General features: G+C 46.0%; 1 long non-coding RNA gene across 1 annotated transcript; it reads right to left on the bottom strand.

The window, feature by feature from the left end:
* Window positions 1-1,049: 1,049 nt before the first annotated feature.
* Window positions 1,050-3,055, bottom strand: LOC146397898 (uncharacterized). The gene is made up of 2 exons (XR_014825213.1): window positions 2,799-3,055; window positions 1,050-2,191 (listed from the first exon to the last, which is right to left on the bottom strand). It is a non-coding gene; the product is annotated as an uncharacterized LOC146397898 (long non-coding RNA).
* Between the last annotated feature and the right edge of the window lie 1,444 nt (window positions 3,056-4,499).

Consider the following 4,499-nt stretch of genomic DNA (forward strand, 5'->3'; position numbering starts at 1 on the left):
AAACTGAATTTTAGGAGTTCCTGTCGTGGCACAGTGGAAGTGAAACCAACTAGGAACCATGAGGTTGCAGGTTCGACCCCTGGCCTCGCTCAGTGGGTTAAGGATCTGGCGTGGCCGTGAGCTGTGGGGTAGGTGGCAGACACGGCTAGGATCTGGGGTTGCTGTGGCTGTGGTATAGGCCGGCGGCAACAGCTCCAATTCGACCCCTAGCCTGGGAACCCCCATATGCCGAGGGTGCAGCCCTAAAAACCAAAACAAACAACAACAAGAACAAATAAACAAACAAAAAGAAACTGAATTTTATAGTATGGGTAAACTATATAGACATGAGTGGAAGTTCCCATGAGGCGCAGTAGGTTAAGGATCCAGTGTTGTCACAGGTGTGGCTCTGGTTACTGCCGTGGCCTGGGTTCAATCCCTGGCTGGGGAAATTCCACAAACCGGCAGCTTGGCCAAAAAAAAAAAAAAAACAAAACAAAACCCTATACAGATGTGAAAATGAATATTCAACATAAATGACTCATAAACATAAGGACTGGAACAAAAGAAATCAGACACAAGGGTGTTTGTACTGCATAATTCCATCAATGTGAAGTTCAAAACCAGGCAAAACCAGCCTGTGGCATCAGAAGTTAGGACAGTGCTTACTTTGGGGTGAGGATGGTCATGGGAGGGACACTTCTGGATTTCTTTTTTTTCTTTTTAGGGCCTCACCTGCCGCATATGGAGGTTCCCAGGCTAGGGGTCTAATCAGAGCTACAGTTGCCGGCCTACACCACAACCACAGGAACACCAGATCCGAGCTGTGTCTGGGGCCTACACTGCAGCTTGTGGCAACACTGAATCCTTAACCCACTGAGCAAGGCCAGGGATCAAACCTGCATCCTCATGGATACTAGTCAGGTTCTTAACCCACTGAGCCACAATGGGAACTCCAGAGTCTGGAATTTTTGAATGATGAATTAAATAGTTTCGTGTAACTTGGCAAATGATTAATTATATTACTGGAGTTGACCTGCTGCTGCGGAAACAAGTGATCACAAACTCAATAGCTTAACACAGGTTTATTATTTCCCAGTCATGTAGGTCAGAAGTCAAAAATGAGATTCAGTGGGTCCAAACCCAGGGTGGCTGTGCTCTCTCTGGAGGCCCTGGGAGAATGTGTTTCCTTGCCTTTTCCAGCTTCTGGGGTCACCCGCATTCCTTGGCCTTCAAATCCTGCTTCCGACTTCAAAGCCCATCTTTATCTTCTGCTTCCCTCCTCTTGGACTCTGCCTCTTGCTTTCTTTTTTTCTTTTTTTTTTTTTTTTTTTTTTTTTGTCTTTTTGCCTTTTCTTGGGCCGCCCCACAGCATATGGAGGTTCCCAGGCTAGGGGTTGAATCGGAGCTGTAGCCACCGGCCTGTGCCACAGCAATGCAGGATTCAAGCCGTGTCTGCAACCTACACCACAGCTCACGGCAACGCCAGATCGTTAACCCACTGAGCAAGGCCAGGGATGGAACCTGCAACCTCATGGTTCCTAGTCGGATTCGTTAACCACTGAGCCACGATGGGAACTCCCCTTTCTTTCTTTTTTTATAGGGCTGCACTTGTGACGTATGGAAGTTTCCAGGCTAGGGGTCAAATCGAAGCTGCAGCTGCAGCTGCAGGCCACAGCCACAGCAACACCAGATCCAAGACCCATCTGCAACCTACACTACAGCTCACAGCGACACCGGATCCCAGACCCATTGAACAGGGCCAGTGATCGAACCCACATCCTCATGGATACTAGTCGGATTCGTTTCCACAGTGGCACAACGAGAACTCCCTTTCGCTTTCTTTTTGTAAGGACCCTTATGATTGCATTGGTCCACCTGGATAATCCGAGACAGGCTCCCCATCTCAATATCCTTAACTAATCACAACTGCAAAATCCCTTTCACCATGTAACCTGATATATTCACGAATTCTGGGGATTAGAATATGGACATTTTAGGGGAGCCATTAATCTGACTACCCCAGGCACCATGGAATCTTGTTTCCTTGTTTATTTTCTTCTACTGTAAACTTTATCAAAGTGTAACATATATTTAGAAAAGTGGGGGAGTTCCCTGGTGGCCTAGTGGTTAGGGCTTGGTGCTTTCACTGCTGTGGCCTGGGTTCAATCCATGGTCTGGAAACTGAGATCTCACATCAAGCTGATGCCTCCTGTGGAAAAAAGAAGGAAGGAAGGAAAGAAAATAAGAAAGAAGGAAAGAAAGAAAGGAAGAAAGAAAAAGAAAGGAAGAAAGAAAGAAATGAAAGTGGGTAAGCCATACGCATACAGCTAAATGAATTTTTCACCAACTGAATTATACATCCCAGATTAAGAAACAGGAGTTCCCGTTGAGGCTCAGTGGAAATAAATCTGATAGCATTCATGAGGATGCAGGTCCAATCCCTGGCCTCACTCAGTGGGTTAAGGATCCAGCGTTGCCATGAGCTGTGGTGTAGGTTGCAGACACAGCTCGGATCTGGCATGGCTGTGGCTGTGGTGTAGGCTGGCGGCTACAGCTCCAATTGGACCCCTGGCCTGGGAACCTCCACATGCTGCAGGTGCGGTCCTAAAAAAAAAAAAAAAAAAAAAAAAAAATTCAGGGTTGGACCACACCACTGGAAATACGAAAAGGGTACAGACTTCTGCCAGTGTGGAAACTGGTTAAATGTTCTCTGTAAAACTATCATCTTCCTTTCTGACATAGGAGCCTGAGGTCCACAGAGCACCAAGTCTGGAACAAAGATGGACGTAAAGGGGGTAGAATGAAGAGAGACAAACCTGCAGAGGCAGAAGGGACTCCGTGCAGTTCACTGCCAGACTCCAACTTTCGGGATGGAGTGACCTGCGAGAGACGGTAGCATCCTTTGTCCAAGAGCAAAGTCACACCTGGAGAACCTGGGGAGAGAAAAGAGCAGCTCCACAGAGGCTGGGCCACCAGGTAACCCCTGTACAAGAATTCCAACACCTGGATGCCCAGCAACACCTGGATGCCTGCGGAGTGTACAACACCTTAGGACTCTGACTTCACTTCTCCCTGCCAGTCAGATGCAAAATGTCTTTTGTAGCCCCGCCCCACAACTAAAACGCACAGAGCGGAGAATCCTGGGAAATGCAGTCCAGCTCACCCCATAAGCCCCTTCCGAAGGCAACATGGCTCTCCTCTTGGTAGCTGGCATCTCCTGGGGAAAATTCCTTCACCTCATCTGAAAAAGGTAAACCGTAATAATTTTGCAGGGATTCTCATAAGAATTAAGTGAAACAATACCATCCCTAGCATATAAGACCCTTAGATTTTTGTGAAATGAGTTCACTAACTATTACTAACTTAGATGCTCAAAGCATCTAACTTATGAAATGAGTTCACTATTACTAACTTAGATGCTCAAAGCATGCACATTTTGGCCAACGGGTCACTCATAAAGATAAGCTGCTCTTTGAAATGGTAAAAGAGAGTTATTACATGCAAACTGAAGATGCGTGACGACATCATAAATCTTTTATCCATTTCTGTAGGACAAAAGGCCTGAAGCCGTAAAAATGGTTGTGGGGTCGGAGGCCATGGCTTTGACTCTGGGCTCTATGTCATACCCTATGTCGTGTGAGGAAGTTAGGTGACTAACCAAGCTGTGAGCAAAAGAGGACAGTGAGCATTCTTACCTCACGGAGGCATTGCATTAACTTAGAAAAGGAGGGTACCAGCTTAATACAGCACCTGCCTCGTGGCAAGTGTAAAATAAACTCTTTTGGGAGTTCCCGTCGTGGCTCAGTGGTTAGCAAATCCGACTAGGAACCGTGAGGTTGCAGGTTCGATCCCTGCCCTTGCTCAGTGGGTTAAGGATCTGGCGTTGCCATGAGCTGTGGTGTGGGTCACAGGTGCGGTTCGGATCCCTCGTTGCTGTGGCTGTGGTGTAGGCTGGTGGCTACAGCTCTGGTTTGACCCCTAGCCTGGGAACCTCCATATGCCGCGGGAGCGGCCCAAGAAATGGCAAAAAGACAAAAATTTAAAAATAAATAAATAAATAAATAAATAAACTATTTTCTTCCCCTGAGAAATGAAAAACTATTTTTATAGGGTTGAATGCAATATGATGTGAAAGCATTATTTGATCTTAGTATTTTGCTGATTTTTAAAATTTTTTTAAATCAAAGTATAATTTTTTTTTTTTTGGTCTTTTTTGGGCTGCACCCATGGCATATGGAGGTTTCCAGGCTAGGGGTCAAATCAGAGCTGTAGCTGCCATCCTACACCACAGCCACAGTAATGCCAGATCTGAGCCACATCTGCTCACGGCAACGCTGGATCCTCAACCCACCAAGCGAGGCCAGGGATCAAACCCACATCCTCTTCAATACTAGTTGGATTTGTTTCTGCTGCACCACAAAGTGGCATTCCACAACATAGTGATTTGATATTTTAATTTAATTTCATTTAATTTTATCTTATTTATTTTATTTTATTTTTTGGCCTTAACCAGTGGC

Source organism: Sus scrofa, chromosome 13 (assembly GCF_054392235.1).
Source record: "Sus scrofa isolate SSC_HxYL_T2T_F1_AM1 chromosome 13, Sscrofa_HxYL_maternal_Yorkshire_Landrace_v2.0, whole genome shotgun sequence".
Taxonomy (NCBI): Eukaryota; Metazoa; Chordata; class Mammalia; order Artiodactyla; family Suidae; genus Sus; species Sus scrofa.